The sequence below is a fragment of the Uloborus diversus genome, chromosome 10 (genome assembly GCF_026930045.1).
Source record: "Uloborus diversus isolate 005 chromosome 10, Udiv.v.3.1, whole genome shotgun sequence".
Lineage (NCBI taxonomy): Eukaryota > Metazoa > Arthropoda > Arachnida > Araneae > Uloboridae > Uloborus > Uloborus diversus.
The window spans coordinates 117901423-117927918 of NC_072740.1; positions in this window are offsets into that span (position 1 = coordinate 117901423).

Below are 26496 nucleotides of genomic sequence, written 5' to 3' on the forward strand. Positions count from 1 at the left end.
GTCGTTCAGACATCATAGTATTATATTTCCAGAGTGATCTGCTGAGCAAATAATTCAGCAGAACACATGCAAACACAATATCAGTAAACTTGATATTGTTTGGATTTCTCTCGGTCACGTTTTTATTTTATTTATTTATGTATTATTCATTGAATTATGTACAGTGTATAAAAGCTACTGACGCTAACTAAAGCATCTTATTTTAAAGTTTATCATTAAAATGCTCAAATACAAATTATTAAAGAATTTAAAACTGAACATAAAAAAAAGAACAGAAAGAAGGAAGTTAATCGCGATAGCTTAACAAGTTACTAGAAAACATAAGGATTTGAATGTTTCGTACTAACATCCTATGTAACACAAAATATAATCGTAAACAAAGAGTATCCGGTCTAGTACTTTAAATGCGATCAAGAAAGAGTCGATTGCTGTTTAAATCTAGTTATAGTTTCAGAAAATATTTCAAAACTATCATACGCACAGTAAAATGTTAAAAATAACAATTTTTGAGGAAAATGTAATGAATAATGTAACTAGCACTTACCTTCAACTTGGATTACAGCTGAGCAGTCCGGCCTCAGCAGACCCGAACTATCAACAAACATGGCTGACAAATATCTTGAATTCATTAGTTTATCTTTGAAACTTCCCGTATGAAAAGAAACACCTTTTGCGCATCGTTTTGCGCAATCTAAAACAGTTTTACAGTTTTTCTCCGTTATTTAGCAGAGCAGTATTAAAATGTAGGAAAAAACTGTATAATACTGTAAAAACAACAATTATTTTTTGCAGTGTGTGTCTAGCTGGATAGCACAAAGTCGCTTTCCAGTTAGCGGCTGGAAAATAATCATGGGGGGGGGGGGGGGCATCAATACTATCTGATAGATGATCAAGTCCTCATCGGAATCTGAACCATAATTGTTATCCACTCTACTACGAGCATTTGTCCAACAATTAGAATATTTGTTTACATTCGTTACAATAAAGTACATAAATTATTATGTATTCATAAGTAAGATTCAATTCATTTAATCTGTGAGAAATTACATTTTAAGTTCCTTTCCTTTGTTTACAAACCGATTCAAAACTAATTTATCATACACATACACAAGTTCACCCCCCGCCTTTATTGTATTTTACAATTTTATTCTTTGTAACTTTATTATTTTGATCAAATCTCTGGTTGGAACGTTTTGTGCATGAACAATTAGTTTGTCAACTTCAACAAGTGGTTCACACCTACAAGTCGATTTACTGCACAAATTCTAAACGATACGTTAATTCGATTTAGCAGATGAGTTAGAGGAGACTGGAGGCTAATAGGACAAATGAATTTTCTCGAGAAACAATTCAATTTATAGCTTTGAAATGTGTTACTACATAGCACTAGTAGTACTGCACATGAATATGTATGAACCATTTCCTTTTCATTATGTGATTGGACAGCAAAGAAGACTTGATCAAGCATCAAGATTTAAAAAAAAAATGTTTTATCACTTTCATTTAATAGTTGTTTCTGTCAACGTTCATCTCTTCTTCCCACAACATTTACACTTGCTATTTTGAAGCTTTACAATATATTCTGTTACAATTCTCATTTTGTGTTATTTTTAGTTAGTTAACCAAAATTTGGTCTAATACTTAAGAAAAGTGGCATGAGAGTTAGTGGAGTTTTTCAGATGGGGTCTCATGGGACATGTCCTCTTAGACCCCTAGCTTGATTAAGAGGAATTATAAGATCTAATATTTAATTTGGCTTACATGTTTTGTGAAAGAACATTATTAGGATATTAATTTTTGAGCTGAAATTGCACTTTTTTAAAACTATATTAGTGATGCCGAAATACAGTTTTTGATATCACTGATATGAAATGCTTTTTTAATGCTCATTTACACGGATGTATTTTTTAAATGCCTCGAGTTAAAGAAAATAAAACTGATAGAGAAATATGATGTCTGTTGATGTAATGAGCGTTGCTGTGAAAAATATGAAAAATAAATAAATAAATACATAAAAGGCGACATAGTTTAGATACTTAGTTGCTGTTAAGAAATACTATCGATGAAAAGAAAACTCTTATTTTGAACCTTAAATGTGTTCCAAACCCTATTTCTACACGTGAACAGGAAAATTCTTTGGTAGGATATTTGACTATCTAAAGTCCGCCCCGGGTGTCACCAGTCTGGGGGATGACACCCATTGTGAAATTGCAAGCTATTGATAAATATGAAGCTAAAATGCACTTTTAAGCCGACAAATTTAAAACATTTCCGGGGATGAACCACCGAACCAGCCTATTTTATGCCCCTCATCATGGTGTGAACAATATACTCTGGATTAGGTTCATATTGTCAATACTTTGACCAAGTAGTGACCTCTTATACCAGAAAAATGAAACCCATTATCATTCTTTGTTTGAAATAATCACGGGGCCATCAATTTCAGACACTCCTTTACTTTTTTGACCTCTCAACGCACACATGCATCTAGGGCAAGGTATATGAAAAACGTTCATAGTTTTTATTTGCCTTTTATACATTATCGCACTCAAAATTTTGCTATAACACAATTGTAGTTTTTTCTGAAAAATTTGCGAATTTAATGTTAGCGTAGAAAATTAAAATTTCTTCTTTTTTTGCGTTTGTGGGGGGGGGGGGGGAGGGGACACCAAACATTTCCTCCCCGGTTGTCACCAATGCTAGGTTTGCCACTGATTACAAGTATATATGAAAATTATAAGAAGAAACTTTTTAGTTGAGTTGTGAAATCTTTGCTTTGTCACATGTTTCCAGTACATTATTTTTTGAAAAATTCCATAATAGTGGATTGTTTGCTCAAGGGCACCTTTTGGGAACACTTTTCTGACTCCCTTATCCTCTTCCTCATCTACCATATTTTACATTTAATATTTATCAATTTATAATCTTCTAAAATGTGTATATTTCTTTGTGTTATTTAGTTTAGTTATCGACTGCGCTATCTTTTTTTTTCTTTTGTAACAGCAGAGACACACATTTGATAGAATAGTGGAAATATTTTGATGGAATATTAATGTTGTTTTTCTCGCCCATTGTCGGCGGAAAATATTATTTTATATTTTTTCGTCAACACATATGTTCTTACTTAATTTATTTCAAATTTATTCAAAAGTTTTCTCCACAAAAATATCTGCGAATGCTGATCACTATTATTCGAATATCCGGGGAAATTATTCGATTATGCTTGGATCTTTAACATTGCGTCTATGAGGGAATATTCGGTTCCGGGAGGTTTTATTCGTATCGTATAAGCGGGGTATTCGTTTATCCGTTATCCGATTAAACGGGGCTGACAGCATATCTAATAAAACATTTTTACTTAATAGACCGTTTTTATCTTTTTTTCAACAATTTTTGTATTTAATTAAAAGAATGAATTCATAAAGGGAAGTCATAATTGAAGTTTACTGGGATCCATTACCGTTTTAACGAAATTCCTAAATTTTCTGCTCTTTGTGAAGTGAAAAATATTCCTCTTTGACATTAAATTCCAGACTTAAAATACAGAATGAATTATCTGTAGTTTGATCTTGCTATTGAAGGAGATAACGTTCTCCTGGCTTCCTGCTTTGTCACTAGGTAATTTACTCTCAGATTGACCCACTGAATAAACCGTTTTGAAACGTTTTTTGGAAATTTATTAACAAAAATGCGTCTATACAGTAGTGGCCAGAATTATAAAGACAACTAAAAAATGTACAAAAAAATATTACTTCAAAGTTCGAAGTAATTTAGCGAAAACTTTGCTTGAAAAGTGTTTGTTACTCTAAAAACCCTTGTGGAATGCAAAATTCAAAATATGAATGTTTTGCTATAATTAACACAAAATGTCATTTTAAAAAATGGACAAAACTATAATGACAACGAATGTTTCACCCTCGAATACGCTAATATATATATATATATATATATATATATATATATATATATATATATATATATATATATATATATATATATATATATATATATATATATAAATGAATGTTTGTCTGTATGTCATCCATGAACTCAAAAACTACCCGGCAGATTTGACTGAAACTTTCATCGTTTGTTATTTTTGGTACTGGGAATGTTTATAGACCAGTTCGAAAAAAATCCGATCGATAGTTCTTTTTTTATTCCAATTTAAGTCACAATCCATTGGCTAAATACGAATAAAATTATCGGCAGCAGAAATTAATTCGCGTGAAAGATCTCATTGATAAGAAGTTAGCTGTTGCCATTTTTCTTGAGTTTGAACAAATAAATTCTTTCTTTATTGTTTTATGGCTTTTCATGCAACGGGGGGGATTTAAAACTTTTTCTATTTGATATTTTTAGCGATTGATTGATCTTGCAAACTGCGTGAGTACAAAATTTGAGTATAGTCACGGCTTCACTTGATACCTGGACCGATTATTATGAAAATTGCTATATATATGTATTTTTCCAAGGAGAAGGTGCATAATATGCTCATTGAAGCCACTCGCCACCAGGTGGCACTGCAGAGTAGCAACTTCTGCCCCGTTCAACCGACTGTCATGAAAATCAGTATAATGATGCATTTTTTTGTTGGCGTAGCAACGCGCGTCGGGTACAGCTAGTAATTAATAAATTTTCTCTTTTTTTCAATCACTAATATCAATTTCAACTTCATCAAATTTGAAGAACGTTTTTGAACACTTTTACTGAGACTCTTTCGATAAAGGAAATGAGTTCTTGCTTGTTTCGATATTATCATTTTTGTGTGCTTCGAGAACCAGAATACCCCACAAATTTTCCATTGCATTGACATGTCAGGCCTTCTGTGTAGCTAGTCGAATGTTTTCAGGAAATTAACATCAAACCCTGATTTCGAAAGTTGAGAAACATGTAACAACTCATTATCCTAATGGAAAAAAGTCTCCACTCATAATTAACAATGTTTCTTAGAAGAAGATTATTCACCAATATATCTGCATAACTCTCAGAATTTATTATGAACTGCTTAAAAACCATCGAAGTAGTTTCCGTTCTTTGGGAAGCCTTTCCAAACCATTACTGAACCACCTGAAAATGTACACTTGGCAGAAATTTCTATTTCTTCGCAGAGATCATAAGAAGCATCGCTAACTATACGATACATTCTAAATTTAACTTTTTCTCATCGGAAAATATTACACCATCCCACTTTTTACCGAATCTAAGTTAATTTCTAGCAAACTCTGCTCCCAGTCCTTTATGAAATTTTGTAATAGGTTGTCGTGACATTAGCTTTACAAAACGAACTTTTTTTTTTCCTTTTTGTAAAACACGTCAAACAGTTCGCGCATTTCATCATAAAATCAATTTCCGTCGTTAATTTCTCACCTAATTTCCGTAGATGTTTTTTTTTTTCTTTTTTGAAGCAAGCTCCTCTTACTGTAACTCTTTACACACGCACAAAAAGAAATGCCCTAGTTGCACGTCATTCTCGACTATATTATCTAAGATTTCAATAAAAATTATTAGGAATCATTCTCTATCTATTCAGCTTTGTTGCAATAATACAAGCAGTAAGTCCTGAAACTTTAAAAACATTCACTTTCCTTTTCTTATATTCTAAAAGCTTCGTACTTAGCGGCATGACTATAGAAAGAGAATGCGAGGTTCGATTCGCTTACTGAGTGTTTGTATCATGAAGATGTTCAGCGTGAAGAACAAGAAACGGGTAATATTTTTCTTTTTAAAACATATAAGTACAGTTGTTCTTATAATTTTGTCTTTACATATGAATTCTCCATACATATTTCCATGAAAAAAATGCTTTATTTACCTTTGATTTCTAGAAATAAAATTTGCATAATTTTCCGCCGCACCGTTTTTGAGATTTCCCGATATTTCCATTGTCCTTATAGTTTTGACTACCACTGTACATTTAGACTTCTTCCTTTTTAAGGATGTTCAACTTTTTAAGTGCCTGTAAGCCATATATATATATATATATATATATATATATATATATATATATATATATATATATATATATATATATATATATATATATATATATATATATATAGTCTATTCTCAGTTTTATATTTTCCCCCTGAAAATAAGCTTCAACGCGAAAACTTTCTGTATATGTCCGCTAATTTCTCCCGCTTACACCTTCGGGCGAGTAATAAAGGTCATGGGGGGAAAAAAAAGAGATCGTCCAGTAAAACCCAGTGATGAAAACAAATTTATATATATATATATATATATGTATATGTATATATATATATATATATATATATATATATATATATATAATAGCAATATAAAATTTGAACAAGAAAGAACATAAAATTGAATCAAAATCCCTTTTTTTTGGGGGGGGGGATCAATCAGGGATTTTGATTTACTTTTACGTTCCTTCTTGTTCAAATTTTATATTGCTATTAAATTTATCGTCTACCAGTACCAAAGTGCTGCCTGTGGCGCCTATTGAACTGAGTTGTGAAGCCTGATTCAATTTAATTTAAATTGTCCAGGTTTAAAATGCAGTTTATGTCGATGTATCACAGTATATATATATATATATATATATATATATATATATATATATATATATATATATATATATATATATATATATATATATATATATATATATATATATGTGTGTGTGTGTGTGTGTGTGTGTGTGTGTGTGTGTGTGTGTGTGTGTGTGTATGAAATGTTAGTGAAATAATTAGCGACCATAATCTTAAGTTATTCATGATCGAATTTTTAATTCAAGTTTTGAAAAAATATTTTCACTGAAACGTAAATACATACTTCGTGAAAAGAAGTAAAAATAAATACAGCGTTGAAAATGTTTATTCATTAACTCGCAACTTTTTTGCATTGAAAAAGAGACTTCTTGTCGCTAGTGAAACACACGTCTGCTATTGTTTGCAAATTTGTGATTTTTTAACTTTGTTTTTATCGGGTGCTCATCCCCAAAGAAGTGATGGCAGCCCTTAAATACTACGGAGGGTCCCCAGAAGAGGGAGATCCACCCCTCCCCCCCCCCCAATGGAGAATAACAGCGTTACAAAACTTCAAACGGTGAAATCTGAGCCATGCCCCCCCCCCCCCCGGATACATCGTTAAAACTGCATCTAGCATATGGCACCTTTTAGGGTAAAGCACTGTAGCACTAGCGACCCCTCCATCCTTAAGGGTGCCATTTGGTTCCTTATAACACCCTTTTAGCACCCCTATGTCACCCCTAGAGATCTTTTAATGGTGCTATTTGGCCCATTATGACACCCTGAGATGCTTAAATATCACTCATAAGCTTTAAGGGGGCTTATGGGAGATATTTAGTCCTAAGACACCCCTAAACCTAGGGTACCATAGGGGTATCACGGATAGCCGAATGATACCCTTAAGAAAGTACTTCTGGTACTGCAACGTTTTACCCTAAAAAGGTGACGTAAGCAACAAGCAGTTTTAACACTGTAGGCACCAGAGTGTTCGTTTTTTTATATTTTGATACTTTTATTGCTTTGAATTATACTCTGATCATGTTCAGAGTCAAAATTGCATTTCTAATAAAGACACGTTTAATGACAAATGAACGTTATCCCCCCCCCTTTTTTGTGTCGAATCAAGAATTTTGCGGCGAATCTTTCCGTCAATCTGTTCTCTGTTTCACCACAGTGGATAATGCAACATTTTTTTTAATTAATTTCAACTCTGGACGCTTGAAGCTTCTGATTAACCAATGGTTGTTGCTGTCAATTACTTCATTGATATACAAAACGTTTTGCGAATAATCAACTTGTTTGTACCATCTAATATTCGACGCATTTTATCGAAGCATTATGAGAAAAACATTATAAAGTCTACTCAAAAAATAATTGAGAAGCCAGAGTGAAGATACGTTAGAATTTCAGAAAATGTTGTTTCAGTTCTTCAAAGATATTAATAAAAAATACATCAAGTTCTGGAAAATAAATAAATAAATCGCCTAATGCGAAAATAGGGATGCACTGATAAGCAAGTGAGTCGATTACCAATTAATCAGCAAAAGATAACCGGCCGATGACGATTAGTTGGCTGTCGATTTATTGTCATGACAATAATTTTTAATACTAATTTTTATCGCTATTTTTTTAAACAATTTAGATTTTTCTGAATTTATTTCTATGAGCAATGATCTGTTTTTCTCCATTTTCATATTTTTTTTCTTTGAAGTAAAGTTTCAAAATTGTATTCAAATTATGTAAACCAATTCTCTTATTTTTAATAAAATTATATTCTGGTTTTAACTAGGCATGAAAATTCAAGTATTTCTAGTTTAGAATCGACTATTAACTGGCTATGACTGTTTGTCAAAACATTTTCACCGTTTAAGGATTTTTGAGAGTCCCAATTGTCCTCTTTTGTAACTCAAATGAAGAAACGCACATTCGCAACCTGCTTATTGGGAGGCATGAGAGAGTATAAGCAGCTAATATTTTACTGTATTCCTTGTTCTGGTGCATTTTGTTTGTATTTTTTGTCACTTCTTACTGCCAGTCAGTGGAAATAATTTTTAAAAAAAGTTTAGAATCGATTTTTTTTAACTATTAGTAGCCATTTAATGCAGACGAATCTTTGAAAATTATAGGGGAGAGCGTTGTACCTTGGGACACTGCTAAATTCTAAGAATCTCTTTTTAGCAGTCGTGTTTTTTGTAATCTCTAACAGTAAAATTCACCACTAAATGGTGCCATAGTAACGATCAGAATTAAAATAGTAAAACTGATGATTTTGAGAGGGAAAGAAAATTTCATGACTCCAAAGTGAATATTTTCTTCATTTGAATTTCATTTTCTGTCTTTGTATTTGTAAAACTAATCAACTGAATTTTATTTTGTTATAAAAGAGAAGTACTTTAAATATTTTGGTTATGAGAAAATAATGATAGTGCAACTAGATTGACCATCATTTTGGTTTTCCTTAAACCGCGTTTTGATTGAACCTCGGGACAGCCAAACATATTGTACCTTAGGACAAGTCCCGAGGTGCAACATATGCTTGGTTCTTAATAATTAAGATATGTTTAGGAATACGGAAAAGTGTTCTAATCTTATGTAGTCCTTTAAACACATTTAATGTTAGATAATAATTCATTAATTCATTACGTATAATTCATTATTCATAATTTAATTCTTTACCATGAAAAAAATAATTTTTTTGTTTTTTGGTGCAAAATTGGTTAAAGTATAGATGTTTCCTGAATCTTGAAGGATTCTTTTGGTACAACAGGATGTGTCCCAAGGTACTATAGGTTGTTGTACCATGGGACGGTTTCGAACTCCTAATTTAAATGGCTGGCAATATTTTATTTTCAAACTGTCTGAATTTAAAAAAATATATATATTGCAGAGAAATATAGTGGGGTAATTTAATGTGACTTTTAGATTTTATATTTGATTTAAGTAATTGACGTTAAAAATTAAAATATGAAAAGTGTCCCAAAGTACAACACTCTCCCCTAAGGTAATTTTGAAGCACGATGCTAAAGGTAGGGTGTGGGGAAAAGTATTGATACCACACAGGATATGTGTCCAACACTGTATATATGACAGGTATACAGATTAGTTGAAAAAATAATAAATTTAACCAATTAAGTGTGCTTCAAAGTAATTATAATATTAAATTAATAAAAACATGTTTAATAATACTAAATTTATTGTGAAATGAAAAAGGTCGTAATTTTAAAAAGAAAAATATAAAATGTTGTAATAGTATGCATAAACAGTAACCGAATAACAAAAAAAAAGTTGAGTCTAGCACACCATCAAACGATTGTGGAGGGGGGGAGGAGAGAGAGAGAGAAAACTGACAGTCATACATTCATGACAGACATACATTCATTAACCGTCTCATTAACATCCTAATTTTTTAAAAAATAGTTTTCCATAAAAAATATTTTAAAAACTGATTTAATTATTTTTAATTGTATATTGTAATTAATATTAATTTACAAGATAATGTTACCTTTTGTTGCAGAAAATTGCATTTATTTATTATTTATGAGTTCATTCAGCGTAGTTTTTTCTTTTAAGCGTACTTCAAGTAAGTTTAATTAAAACAAATGTCTTTGCTAATTAATCGATGAAAATATGCCGATTATAAATATTCGGCAAAGTTGCCGATGACGCAATAAAATCGTTTTTATTGTTGCCATAAAACAGAGGTGAATACAGGAGGAAGATCACGGGAGCCATGACCCCCCCCCCCCCCCAAACAATTGATCAAACAATTGATGAATAAAATGTAAACAATTGCAGCTATCTTTTTAATTCATTAAAAAAATTAAAGTAAGCTTTTAAAATATTATTATTCTTCATTGCTTATGAAATTTATTAGTAACGTTCTTGTTCTATTAGATGCATTATTCCTGATAGATTTGGGGCATTTTATTGACATCTAAGCAGTTTCAGAAATTTTTCGCACCCAAAACCATAGGTTCGTGCGAAAGGGAGGGATTGGCGGGGGTCATACCTCAGTATTATCCCCCCCCCATTTAAAATGCTAGTCTGTATCCACCCTGCCGTAGAAATATACTTTGCTTACCTGCATCCACATGATCCCAGTGATAAGGAAAATGCATATTAATATACTATATAGCACACGATATATAATTTCAAGTTATTACATAATTAATCCATTCTGAAATAAATGTAACCGATCTATGAAAAATATAGACGAGTGTGCCAAAAATATAATTTATTAATTGAAAAAAGAAAAAAAAAACATGGATAAAAGGAGATGATAAAACGAGTGCCTAACTTAAGCTACAATGAAAAAGTACTTGTTGAATTTAAATTCCATTGCATTAAAATTATAAACAGAAAGCTCTTGACGGATTAGTTATTTCTCTTCCTACAGAATCTCGTATTTTTCTAGGAAAATGATAGGTTTCATCTGCTTTATATCTCGTAAAAAAAAACTTGACAAAATAACGATTTCTGCTGCGGGGATTTCCAGCTTTCTACCTGTCCCCTTGTATTCTTTAATGATCCGTTTGGTACTTTATAGCTTTTCCTGAACTTTTTGCGACATTATATTGTAATAAATTTTGTGCGTTTGATGTTTCTCGATCGTCACATTTGAACTTTATCTTTTAGTTACCTTTTTTCTGTTTTTACCTTCACAATATTTTGTTTATTTCATCTTTCTTCAATTTTTTTTCCAACTTTACCTGTTTCATATACTTTATCAAACCTATTTGCCCACTTTGAAACAGAAAATGAAGGTTCGCTTCCTATCGGGGCTTGTCAGCTTGGTCCCCTCTCACCTTCATAAATCTTTTCAAATTGATACGACTCCGATTTGGAGCCAGGCTCCTTCCCTAGTTTCCGACTAGACTGACATGGCCTCTCGTCGGCCCAGCTTCCTATTATTTTATTAACCATCAGATGCCCTAAAATTGCTTCACACTGTATAGTGTATAATTATAACATATTTAATCATCTTTTGCGCATCAAGAGACGTTTTGAGGCAATCTCCCTGACTTGTATACATCTACAAGGTTTTTCCGACAAGCAATGTCAGTGAGTCGATTAGAAGGCATTTATTAACCGACCGAAAGGGGCGCTAGGCATTATGTACCTAGTGAAAGTTTTTTCGTTTTTTCCCCCCATATGTATACTATTAGTTTACTTCATATTTGTATCAATTGACAAATGTTTAGCTGAAGCCAAAGCTTGTTACAGACCCGACTCATCTCTAATGGACATCAAAGGTTAAAGGGGTATAGGTCTTTAGTATAGATATTTGAACAATTGGCATATTTTACCAGTCTTTTCTCTCTTGACTTTTTGAGTGCATTATATCAGCAATTCTCAACCGCTGGTCTGGGGGATCAGCACCGGTTCACAAAATAATTGACAGGACCTCAGAGATTTTTGCTCACCCACGTTAGAAAAACTGCCGAACTAAAAAAAAAAGGTTTCATAACAAGCATCCTGTTACATGTGTTTTAATGAAAATTTTGGAACTAATTTTCGTTGTAATATTTGTTTTTCTCGAACATTTATTTACACTCATTTTTGCGACAACTCTTTCGTATGAAATTATTTTTTTTTCTTTGTCAAAAAGAAGAAAAAAATTGCGCCAGTCCTGAAATGTTTCATAAGTTTTTAACGATCCTCAAGTCAATTTTCCCCCTTTACACACACACATACACAAAAAAAAAAAAAAAAAAAAAAAAGAGAGAGAGAGAAAACCTCACAGGTTCGCGAAGTGTTTTCAGAAGTTTTTGCCGATCCGTGGGTCAAAAAAGGTTGTGAATTGCTGTATTATATTGTATATATCTATTTACGAGGTATTCTTTTATTCTTTTTATTTAATATATGTTATGCTTAATATATGTTTTTAAGCATAACATATATTAAGTACTTTACTTAATATATGTTTTACTAATTATATTTCTAGGTGCTTTGCCAATATTAATCCCGGTCGAGGGTAAAAAGAAGACCAAAAAAAGAAAGAAGTCAACGATTGACGCAAAAGTTATAACATTATTAAATTGTATTGCAGACTATGATTGGCCGTGTGTATAAGTATAACCAAATAAAAGTTAAGTACAAAATTCAAACTTTTTGTCTGTGTTGAAACTAAAAGTTAACAGATCTTTTTTAGCCACAGGAGCTCTCATATAATTTCTATATCTCACATAATATTTATAATGTATTGCTTTTAGGTGCCAAGAATAAGGTGCTTTTTTAGGGAGGAGGGGGGGGGTGTAAAGATTGGTTCGGGGCATGAAAAATGTGAATTTAGTGCATAAATTTATTTTGTGCAGAATAGATGAATATGTTGCCAGATAATAACATCTTCTAATAAATGTTACCGTAAAATTTTATATTATGCAGCAGATTTGCATGAATAAAGAAGTATTGCCATAGTTCTTACATGCCATGTATGAATTGATGTAAATAAAGTATTATATATGTACTGCATTTTAACAAGTAATTATTGTACAAGGTAAAAAAACTGAAGTAGACTAGAGATTCCGGTGCATTTCACAATAAAATTATCGGTATAATTTAGAGTAGAAAACAAAATATAGAAAGAACTGTTCAAAATACTTTATTTAACCTTACAATTGTGATACAATCTACTGTAATTCAGTAAATGTACTCTAAAACCTTCAGTAATAAGTACCATATATTGTACAGTAGATACCTATAACTAAAAGTGAAAATGCTGTAAAAACTGCTTTTAACATAGAATTTGTGGTAAAATCTACTGTAATTTAGTCAATGTTACTGTAAAATCTATAGTAATAAGTACTATGTATTTTACAGTAGAAATCCACATACGTGGAAGAGGTTACTGTATCAAATACTGTAAATTTTATCTCAGAATTTGCGTTAGACTAAGCTGTAATTCATTAATATTACTGTAAAATTTACGGTACATTTTTTCCATCTTTTATAGTAAACTTTTACAGTAAAGTAGGATTTTACGGTAAAAAGTACTGTAAAAATTACGGTTGAATTTTTTGTTTCTTTTTACTGCAAAATCTTACAGTAAAATTTGATTTTATGGTAAAAGTTACTGGCAACATGGATGGCAGTGACTTTTACCGTAAATTTCCCGGAAAAGTTTTAACAGTGCAGGTTTTCACATATTCAAGCTTGCAAGGGCACCCATATAGTAGGGTAGGTAGGGGCTCAAGCCCCCCCCCCCCACCTTAGAAATGAGAATTTCTTTGCTTTTACTGCTTTTTTCTTTGCAAAAATGCGAGAAAAAAAATCTTTTCCAGCCATTAATGAATAAGTTATTAAAAATGTCAAACTCTAATATCTATAATATGTACTGAATTCGGTTTCCATGGGGAAAATATTCTGCTAAATCATGGAGAAAATTTCTGAGGTCCCCCCCCCCCCCGCCCTTAAAATTTTGCATATGGGCGCCCATGCAATCTTGTGAGTAACTTAATATAATCTTACTATTACAGCTAATTTATACTAGAATTATATTTTTCAACGAAGAAAATAGTTCATGAAAAAAGTTTTACGATATTAATGACAGTCATAAGCTTTATGTAAAAGTTTTTCCAATACGATAAAAGTTTGATTATTTCCTCTTTAAATTGAATCTTATAACTAAATTTTAGCAAAAAGTGTGTTGAACTTAGAAAACTTATCAGAGTACAAGGAGTTCGGATCGTTAAAGTTATTTTAGATTTTTCGCTGTGGATACACTGTGAAAAAGTCAGCAACGTTCTCGTTTTTTGTACCGTAAAATAGGATTTTACGGTGAAAAGTACTGACAACATAGATACCAGTACATTTTACAGTAAAATTTTTACTAAAGTGGAAATATTTTAACAGTGTACGTATGTGCAAGTAAACAAATCGTAATAGCATTATTAATTTATTTTACTCAAATTTAAAGCTCAAATTAAAGCTCAGACAATGTAGTTACTCATAAATATGGTATTATACAGGGGAAAATTCTGCACTGACCGTTTGAAAATATGAAACAAATATAATTAATTTTACGAAAGAGTATAATGAAGTGAATTTGAACTACTGTATAATTTAGAAAAACTTAAATAGTCTAAAGCTCTGAATCTTAGAATAAGTAACAACACGTCCGCCATCTTGGGGTTGACCGATGCTTTCTTCCAATGTCTACAATGGTGAACTACTTCATTGCAGCAGACATGGGAAGAAAGCGTAAGCTCCAAGATGGCGAACGTGACGCTACTTAATCTACGGTCAAGGGCTTCTTGGAATAGTCTGCTGCCATTTTATTGTTCCAGAGGATTTAGAAAATGCTAAAAAATATATTTTAGTTTAAGGATAATGGTCTCACCAGAGTCATTTATAGTAAATACTGCATCAACAAGACTGCACAATTTACTAACGTTTCCATAACATACATGGTATTTCATTGTTGTTTTAATTTTCTCATTGTTGTAGCATATCTCAATTGAAATTTTTTCACGTGTCCACAGAGCTTTCGCTCTTTCATACGAAATTTTACACCGATAAAACTAAGCTTCTTTATAAAAACTGAACATTTTCCCTCAAAAAAATGTAGCACTTTTGAAGTCAGTTGAATTGTCGTGAAATGACGTTTAATATTGAATCAGCTTTATAAAAGTTGATTAGTGAATTAAATCGATTTCTTTCTGTTACATTAACGCTCAAAAAGATAATTACCCCAATATGATGTTCATTTTTATAACAATATCTACCGTACAAGTGATTCAATGAAGTTTCGTTCTTCTCAACATCTGCATTTGCGAAAACCTCAAGATTTTTCAGCCTCTTCTTCCAAGGTAACTTCCTCCGTATGATTGAATGTCCTAATACACCATCTGTATAGCAGCAAGCAGCCCTCGATTCGTAAGGTACCTGTAAATACGAGCTTCTGAATGCAAAGCAAACTACAAAAGCCCGGATCTACAGGGTAGGTTACGAATGGCTTCCTTCCAGTAACGTGCAGATGCAGCTAAAAATAAATAATTAAATCTTAAAATTTTTATTTAGGAAATACATTTCAAAATTTTTAACATTATGTTCTCATTTGAATAAAAGCTACCAGAAATATGGAGAGAGAACGTCTCTGGGCTTATTGGCCATGGTCTAAAGGAAAAGATAAGATTTTTTTTTTTCTTCATTTTCCTTTAGACCACGGCCAATAAGCCCAAAAACGTTCTCTCTCCATATTGACACCGTCCGTGAAAGCCTTAAGCAGTTTCTACCAGAAATATGTTCATCAAATAACAGAAAACACTAATTTGAAGCTGTTCCATTCATTGAGACAATTTACAAATACTTGCGATTCAAAATGATTTAAAATCTTAAATAGAAGAATAATTATCGGGGATAATCGCCAAAAATTTTGACTGCGCCCCTGGATAACAACCACCTCATTTTTAGAGTGGCAAAAAGAAGAATATCACGAGCATCTAGGGACTCCTCCAAAGGCTCATGCGCCTCTAAAGTAGAGTTGAGGTGTAGGACTCCTGTTAAAACTAAGATTTAAATAAATAATCATTAACATACTAATAAATTGAAAGCTAATAAAGTAATTAATTGCATAGTCCATTTGCACAAATAAGACAAATATGCACGTATATTTTCACTTTATTCCAGGAATTTTATACCTTGGATTTTTATTAATATACATACACTGTTATAACCAGGGGTTCCAGACGAGTGAAAATATTCCCTCTAAGGTGAAAGCATAGTGCCTGAAGGTGCAATGCAAGCTAGAAAATAGAGCAGAGGAGCCGAAACAGCATGCAATCACAAAAAAGACTCATTGCGCATGCGCTTTTGCCTTAGACATACATTCAAAACCACCTCAATATGGCGGACAAATGATGATTGCGTTTGTGTGTCTTTCACATTGAATGAAGTACACTATTGGATTAAAACACAACTTTTCTAGGATTAATTTTCCGAAATTACAAGTAAGTACAGCTTTTGATCACTTTGTAGCTTTTAGGGCTTTCAAACATAGTTAAGTGGTTAAAAGTGCACTTATTGCTTTTCAGTTACCGTTACTGTCTTTTAGTTTCCGCTAACCGTTACTATCGTGAAATTTCCATCATTCAAAACGCTACTAAAAATATCTGTCATTATTTTCTTGAGTACTCGATAAGCAGCTTTTATTAATCATAAAAAAAAAAGCTATAAGATATCAATAATCAACAAGTGAGAATCTTAATAAAAATGATTCTTGTGGTACGTAGATTATAACAGAAAGCTAGCGAAAAAAAAATCTCTCTCAGTCTAGCTTTTTTTTTTTTTTTTTTTTGGCTTTTTCATTCAAGTGTTAGAATCATTTCCTATTAGCGGTTAATGTCTGGATAGCGTTATAAATTTCTTTTGGTTTTTTTAACTATCGAAAAACTTCATGTGCATTTTATTTTGTTACTCTTGATTAACGTTTCTGAAACGATTTTGTTTTTCCGTAACTGTAATATCCCTGAATATTTTTGGCTCTTCATGTAAATAATCCATAAGTACAGCTATGCTTCAATTTCGGAATACGTCATGTTTTAGTAAATGTATAATTTCTCACATTATTTAAATAATTACTCGTCTTTAAATTATAACGATTTGTGACAGATCTTTGATACCAAGTAAAGGGGTAGATATTTATTGTTTTATTAATTCTTAACATTACTTTTTGTAAAAAAAAAAAAAAAAAAAAAACTCGTCAGAACTCTGAATTTTTCACATGTTTTTAACGGCCCCAGAGTTATTATTAATATTATTTATTTTATGAATTTTTAAGAAAACGATAAAGATTTCACTGGTTCGCAAAGTTTTTCATTTGCTTTTACCGCGCCCGTGAGTCAAAAGAGCAATGAGCACTTCTTAACTATGTTGAAAACTCTGAAATATGATCAAATGCTGTAATTACATGTTTTAATCATTTCCAGTATCGAGTTCAATGTGAAAAATGTCCAAAACGAAGAATATCATAAATCAAAACAAAACTTTAAAAAAAACCACAACTGTATTCAAAAATGCACAAAATACGGGGGAGGGGAGAGGAGGATCTATAGTAAGGGTGCCATTTCTCTCTCCGAAGGATCCTTTTTTTCACTCCGGCTGTCTATTTTTTAAAAGGTGCCTGTTTTTCACCCTATTTAGAGGTGCGATTTTGGCTCCGTATTGGGTGTCGCTGGTGAACAAGCGTTTCTCCCCTGAAAGGTGCCGAATGCATCCTGTAGTTTTAACAGTGTATATATGTATATATACAAATAAAAGCAACCATTGCTTATTATAATATGAATTAACACTTTTTAAAACGTCTTCTTGCATTTATTAAATATGAATTATATGCCTGTTGCGGGCATGACTGTACGGTCTCACCCGCAACACGTACAGATCATTATTTTTCCAAGTACAATTTTTGTTTAGAAAATTGATGCTTCATATGATACATGACGTTTCCTTAGTTTCAAATATATCACACTTAAAAGGCAAAGTTCAAAAAATTCCGAGGGGCGGGGGGGAGTAAAAATGTGCAAAAAAAAAGAGCTAAGTGTAATAATGTCACCTTCGTGTAAATGTATTCAACGAATTATGAATAATCATCTGCATAGCCAAAATCCTCGGATTGACTTTTCTATCGCTTTTCATTCGGTTACGTGACGAATTTGATATGAGATCGGTGAATCGGATACGATTTGACCACATGTCTGGTCAAAAACGGTAGCGAAGTCTGTAGGATGAGAGCTGTCTATAGGGAGAGAATCGCAGATTACAGTAAAACCTCTCTAATGCGGACACCAACGGGACAATTTTTTTTGTCCGCATTTGAGGGGTGTCCGTTAGGAGGGGTTTTACTGTATTTCATCCTTATGAATGAGATTTTAATATTTTCTTCATATATTTTTATCAAAAAACTTTTTCTATTGTCCCGACTTACAACGGAAAATTTTGATATTGATTGACATTAGTCTTACACGTTGCATTATGTATTTTATATTCTTGTTAAACCTCACCGTGTTTACCTCATATAATATGAAATAGCTTTCTCCAGTCAAAGCATTATGATTAACAACATAAGTCTGACGTCATTCACCTGTTATAGATTCAAACTCATGATCTCAAACCACAATAAATCACCATCCGATAGTTTTTGTGTAGTAATAATCGACAGACCAGTACTACACGCAATGTGTTGCCAAAAGTCGCTCAGACTTATTAATTGTGGGAAAACAATTAAACACTCAAACACCGCAATTAAATATTCACGTGCACCTCTCAGTAGCTATAAAATGTCGTGCAGGCGGGTATTGGTTTCATTGCATGCAACTTACTATTAACTGCTTCAGATCGAGTAATTATCTTGCGTTCTAATTAGTCATTAATTTGGGAAGTTGGTAGCTATTGATAAGTATCATGACACGAACCCATGATTAATTGTTAATCATTATTATTTTTCAGTTAACCCTTGAACAACCATAAGCTTTGCATAGAGTGGAAATTTTTTATACATAAAACCATTAAATGGCGACGTAAATAACGCGTCACATTTTATGAAAATTGGTTGAGTAAATTTTGCGTAATGAACTTCTAGGATACATGTGTCTATATCGTCCATAAGAGATGTATAGCTACAACTATTTTTCGAAATTAGATTAACTCATTTTTGAACTCAGAAATATTTAGATAAATAATCACATTACTTACATGCAATCTTCCGTTAAAAAGTAATCTTGAATAAACGACGAAGCATGGCAGAATTAATGCAGATGAAGATCCTTTGCGATTTTTTCAAAAGAAATGACATAATATTTTTTTAACAATTTATTCTATTTATTTTATTTTTTATGAGCATAAAGATTCTGATGTATCAATAATATAGAAAATCTATATTCTATATATCGTTCGTATTCAATATTTAATAAAATAAATTTTAAACTTATGGGACAGATATGTCCCACACATTGTTAGTGGCACCCTATTATAAGTGCCATTTGCTCCCAATGGCACCCCCTCCCTAACAAAGCTATGGTGCAACCCCGAAGACATGATGCAGCCCCCCCCCCCCGTGCCGAAATATAAGGCCTCAAAAAAAACAGAGAAATACAATTCAAAACGCTTCCTTAAAAATTCCAACGGCGTAATCTGCGCCATAGACCCCCCCCCCTCCTTCTCTCCGGGCATCCCGGTTAATTAGCATTTTTGTTTATTAGAGTTTATTAATTTACTTTTATAAAGTGATTCCTGCGATTTTTGAGTATTTTTTTTGAAGTAATAGAATTTATTTTTTTGAAAAAAGAGAATTTTTTTTTCCTCCCTCTTCTCCTCCTTCACCCGAAACCAACGTTTAAACTTTTTTTTTTTTTTTTTTTTTTTTTTTGGATGTTGGGATTTGTGGATATTTTCACTTAATTTTACTGTACTAAAAGACGTCACGAATTTTTCTCATTCAATTTTATGTGCATTTATTGGCAGAGACATATTATACTTCTCATGTTTCAGTTCGCATTTATCAACTGTTTTTATAAAATTGTGTAAACTACTTGTAATTAGTTTCATCAAAAATCACCAAGTAATAATAAATAATAATGGAATAGATACCGGAAAAATTCTTTACCTATACATCTGATGATAAATTTTGTTTCTGTACGAAACCCTTAACTTTTGGAAAACAAACGAGCAGATTAAAGCATTAATAAGATCGTAAAAACATTCCAGTGACTGACAGAATTTGAAGGAGAGAACGATTCTTCAATGTTCGTTTTATTCTCGATAGATGGCGTTGATAGTCGTTTCGGCTCAAGATGAGAAATTTCATTCAACCGAGCGGTTGCAGCGTGGAAGTCAAATTAGAGAACGTCAGGATTCATAAAAATTATTAAACGAAAGCAACGGAAAATTATTTGCAGGTGCAGGGCTTCAATGTTTATTTTCAATGAACTCTGGCATTTAACCATCGTTTAAATCAGATATGATCGACACAATGCAGAACTAATTTTCTCACTAATTCATACAAAAACTGTAGTTGATTTTATTATTATTATTCTTTTTTCATGTTTCTCAGTTCATTTTTCCTCCAACCTTTACTAGTTATGACTTTAAGGGGGTCCGGGACACAAGAATCGTGAAGTTTTGCATTTTTTTTTTTTAAACATTTAAAAAATTTCTCCGTTTTTGTCTGTTTAAAAGGACGTTTGAATCTTGTTCCTATCTTAATTAGAACGAAAGACATAATTATTTTTGTTGTATGCATGCAACTAATATTATACTAAACTTTAAAAATTTAAACGCGTTTTCTCCATGATGCAATTTCTTTCGATTTTTTGCATTCAATTTCTTATAAGTCAAGAACTGATAAAGATTAATAAGTAATGAACATTGGAGCATATAATTTTTCAAACAGTTTACTTTAATTTTTAATCGGCAAATTTGAAGAAAAAAACGTTTTCTGCAAAAAATATGATTTTTTAAAAAGTATCTACGAATTTCTCTTCAAATATTTTCAATTTTTTATTGAATTAATAATTTTTTAATCGCCGAGTGAAAATTAGAGCTTAGATATTTGTGCATAATTTTTTGAAAAACATTTGAAAATTTAAAGAATATTTTCAGTTTCAGTGATTTAAAGCAACCCCATTAAAAATAAATAAATAAATTTAAATAAAAAAGAAACTAACATTTTTGTCATGATTTTGCTTATTAAATAGATGGTGAATCGGTGTAAAAAATTTCAAAACTCTAAACCTTTTATCGTTTTATCAAATTTTTTTCAAAATGTGTCCCGGACTCCCTTAATGAAGATATAGAGAAAATGACAGGGCGAAAAAAAATGTCACAAATTTGAGGGACATAATGAACCAGTTTTTTTTTTTTTTTTTTTTAATTTCTGTCCAGTAGGGGGAAAAATAGCAAAAACCTAGTTCACCCACATTGGTATCACTTGATCTTGAATTGAAGCACAATGAGACATCAGCAGCGAGCAGCAACCTCTGAACGCTGCTGTATCATTTTCAGAAGTTAAAAATGTTCGCTTATTTTAATATGAAAGGGTGAACACTTCTACTCCGCTTAAAATGGGTAGAAAATAATCAATGTAGTCTGCATATTGCCTTGACTATTTTAACCCAAAATAATTGTATACCTTTGTGTTTAGAACAATTTATCTCTTTACTAGAAACAACTTTATGTTTAAGAACGAAGTTGAAATATTACTGCACAAGTATGGCACTGCAATCTAAAAATATTTTACCTTTTAACTTTACCCCGTTATTTCACTTTACTCCATATTCTCCTACTTAAAAATCTGGTTTAAAACGCATATAACTGCTTTAAAATATGCACAAAAATGGATTTGTATGAGTATAAGAGCTTTCAGCTGTTCCTTAATATTCACGCAACTGTTGAAATACAATTGGCATACAATTGAAAGCAAATTGGTGTTCTAAAGACGCATAGTATGTTACGAGGGAAGTGACGAACACAGGAATGTTTCAAAGGGGGTTCCAGGATTGAAGGTCCACCATTCTGATCATACTTCAGCATGAATTCAAATATATTCTTTTGATTTTATCCATCGACAGGATTATTTTTTTTTTTAATTCAATAATTACTTAGCATTAGTCAATAAAATAAATTTATTAATAACAAATACTTAAATAAATTGTTACCTTCTTTTCTTGGAATTATTTTACGTACTAGATACATAGGATTACAATCAATCAAAAAAAAAAAAAAAAACTCAAGGGCGATGGGAGGGGTCCGAACCACCTGGACCCATCGTTTGTGGGTGCCACTGTACGAGGGCACATGCAGATTTCATCTGCTTTGTGAACTACTAGTGGTACCCGCACGGCTTTGCCCGTAGTTAAAAATTAAAAGGTCATTTGGTTCGCCTGTATATTTACAAAATAATGGATGCTGATTTTCTCGCCAATTTGCTATGTTCATTTGCTCGCCAATGTTACGGTTCCACGTTATGCTAATTTCGTAATTTACTCTTCCACGTTGTGATAATTTGCTAGGTAAAATTTTCTTAAAATTGGAATAGAAAAAAAAATCGAATTTTTGAAAAATCGCTTCGAGGTGCACAGTCCCATGCTACAAATTAACTTTGTGCCATATTTCATGAAAATCGGCAGAACGGTCTAGGCGTTGTGCGCGTCACAGACATCCAGACAGAGATCCAGATATCCAGGCAGACTTTCAGCTTTATTATTAGTAAAGATTATTAATCTTAAACTACTTATGGTGTTTGCTTCAAGTATCATGATTGGCTATTTAGCAACTCAACAAACTAGACTTTTAAAACTGCGGGTTGCATATGGCCGTTTTTAAGGTGGAAAAGTTGTAGTAGCAAAAAGTTGTTGGGTGCCGTTGATACAACACCGTTTCAGCCATAAGGTGCAATATGCAACAAGCAGTTTTAACAGTGTACACATGCTCTACTAATTGAAGAAGTAAATGTATGCCTGCTGACGTTTACGTATTCTTAATGAAATTTCATGCATTAAACGTCACACACAAAATAGCTTAAATTCACCTTTAAATCGAGGCCGATACATTATGCTTATAATTCAGGTTAATACTCATTGCTAAATTTGTGCTTTTATTATGTTGTTAAAATAATATAAAGGCAAATAATCAATTTTTTTTTTCAATAGCAAAGCTTAAGTCGTGGTAAAGTTTAACCACGGAAAGATGGCGAATGACCCTGAAACATCATTTGTATAATTTGTAACAGGTTGTTTGTCATTATTTTATAATAGAATCAAGAAGAACTCCTCGTACTACTCGGCACTTTCTGCCTGGTTCTACCTATTACAAATGATACAAATGATGCTATCGCTTCAAGGACATCCGCCATCTCTCCGTGGTCAAGCTTTAAAACAATTGGTTGCTGATGTCAGAATATACCTTCTGGCGGGAGGTCATAAAAGTCCCTACCAGTGGTGCACACAGGGGGGGGGGGTGCAATAGAGGGTCCTACTCCCTCCCCTGCCACCTTCAATTTTCTTTTACTATTGATTCTAATCCTATTTATATAGTAGTCATCTCACCACGCGCACTGTTTAGTAGTATGCCCATGAGGCCAAAAGACAACAAAGTCAAAAATTCTTTTCTTCCTGTGTTTCATAACAGTACATGACTATGCAATGCGCATATTCTTTCAATGCAACATAAATTCATTTTGATTTTTAGTTTTAAAAATATGATTTTAAAATTATACATTGTAAAAATGAGTGATCGAAATCTTAAAAGAAAATAAGTCACCTTATTGTCTTTTGTGAAAAACGTACGTGAAGATGAAAAACACAAAATATTCTGGAAACGAAAAAAAAAGTCGATCTACTGCAAATGATTTGCCATTTTCATTTTTAATTTATGAAAAAAGTAAACACATAAATTGTTCTGCTTTCTAGTAATAATTTAATTAAATATTTGTTACTCATTGTTTATTTTATTAATTAACTAGAAAATCGCCCGTCAAAATATGATGGGTGAAAATTGCTTCTACAATTGAATGAAGCAATTGCCTGTTTGGTGATATTTTGATAGTTGAAATTATTACCCTAACTCCAGGGGATGAACCCTAAACTCCAGTAGATAGCGTTCATTGTTGACCCCTTTTTCGTTTCTTCATTCCCCCTGAAATGATACAATCTTACCAATAAAACAGATAAGTTACCGGGTCCAGTTCAGCTTTGTCGCAATCAAACCTTTCCCTGCATTTTAAACATAACCAAAACATATTATCAAATTATCGTGCCGTGGCACGAGCTGCATTGTTGATGACGTCAGGAAGAGCGTTACTCGATCATTGGCTATTATATATATAATGATGCTACTGTATGTATTCAGTAATCTATTTTTTAATTTTGTATGCTCCAGGCAATCAAGAGCATGCACCGGGGGGGGGGGGGGAGTGACACCCGTTGACCCGGGTCCGAGCCTGATGGGCGCCCAAGATTTTTTAAATGAGCGGTGAAATATATGTAGGGGCGTAGGAGTAAACAATATGGAGTTGGCCCGTAAAATTCATTTGTGATGGGCCCCAAAATTTATGTGCACGTCCCCGCAGACAATCGATAAAATCAAAACTGTATTCTTCGCGGCGCGTTGAGTTATGATACAAAAAGGGTCGACTTTAAACCTTTAGCCTCTCCTTGAAAAACCCCTATGTGTGCCATTAGTCCCTACAAATATTTTAAGAATTATAAAAAAGGGAAAACCAATCAATTATAGTTTAGAAAGGTACAGACAATAATATTTAAAATCAAACTCTGAGAGACGTATGAATTAGAAAAATAATTTGTTAAACATCTTTCCTTAGTCGGAAGAGGGGTTAAAACGTGCAGTCAATCATATTGATTAAGAATTTATTAATGTACTTAATTTGAAAGTAATATATTGTACAACAGTGCACAAAAGGAAAATATTTCAACAGTTAAAAAACACTATAGTTGTGTTAAACCTTTCCAGGCAGCATTGTGAAGGCTACTCTGATCCTAGTCATAACATTACGAGGCTTCCTGGTTAGGTTTGCCCATTGAGAAGAGATAAAATGGAGGGAGTGAAGACTTTCCTTCGTGAAGCAAGGAACCCAAGTCACGTGATAGATTTTAAAGCGAAGCATTGGAAGAAATCACGTTTCTTTCGCACTAGTTTCACGCAAAACGTGTCAACCATTCGCTGTTGTTGAGTCACGTGGCTTGGAGACTTCGCCTCTGCAGTTGCTAAGCAAATGATTGGACTTGCTCCATCCATTTACTTATTCCTACTCTAGGGGTCTGTCCCAACTCTAGTGAAGTATTCTCCTTTTGTCAAAGGAAGCGTTTAAAGAACAACCAACGGCGTTGGTTCAGAAATTATCCCAATTAAATATAAGACAAAAAAGTATTTAAACATTTAAAAAACATTTTTAATGAATTATTTTCCTTCGGTGCGAAGAAAGTTTGAAAGGGTACCCAATCGTTATTGCTTCGGAATTTATTGTTTGAAAACAGAAAAACAATACCACACGCGTCAGAAAAGTAACACAATAAAAAGCCTGTGTTCATTTTAGTTGAAAAATAATCCTTGATCAAAAAAGAAAACCCAGAAATAAGGAGTTTTATTTATTTCTCCGATTAGAAACAGATGACAAAATATTCAAGAACGGTCAATAGCACTTCAAGCTTCAGTTACAATGGGACGTGGGATAAATATTTTTAAATTTCTCCTTAATGAGGGTTTTTTCCTCTTTGCCATCTTTCACATTACCCTTTCTTTTCCTCTTCGACTTTTTTTTTTTTTTTTCTCTTTTCTTTTGGAAAAGAAACCGCGAAACACAGTTTACTTAAGTAACATAAAGCTAGATGGCAGAAAAAGGGGAAAAAAGTAACTTCTCATATGAAATACCGACTCGCACTTGTAGCTGAAGAAATGATTCTTTTGGGGGAAAAAACTTCAACTCAAGCAGCTAAAAAAACGTAATCATGCAAAAAATATCTTGTATATTGACGGTTTATTTTCACTAAAGCATTTCAAAAAACCGGTTGTTTTTAGACACAAATGCATTGGCAACGTCATGGGAAATGCTTAAGGCTGATAAACAAGACCTCCAAGTTTTTCCAAAGGTTTAACTCTAATTTAGTATGGGGCAAGCCCCGCCTCATGATTCCACCCACATATTTTTTGGGTACAACTTCCGTTTTGCTAGACAATGGAAGAAAAAAATCTCTCTTCTTAGATTTTATTGTCATTAAGCCGATAGAAAAATGCACCCCCTGCGAAACATAAAGCAAAAAAGTTAGGAAGTAGAAAATATTTAAAAGAACAGTCGGAGGAAATCGTTTTTGGAACGTAGCTACAAAACAGACCGATTTTTTTTTCTTATGCTCAACCAAAGAATCGTGGCAAAAATAATCCTTCAGTGAAGAGAAGAATTTAAGGAAACGATTTTATCCAATAGATCGTCAAATAACTGAAGTTCTACTTCTTGATTTCAATACTAGTATTTTTTTAAAACTGTTTTGAATGG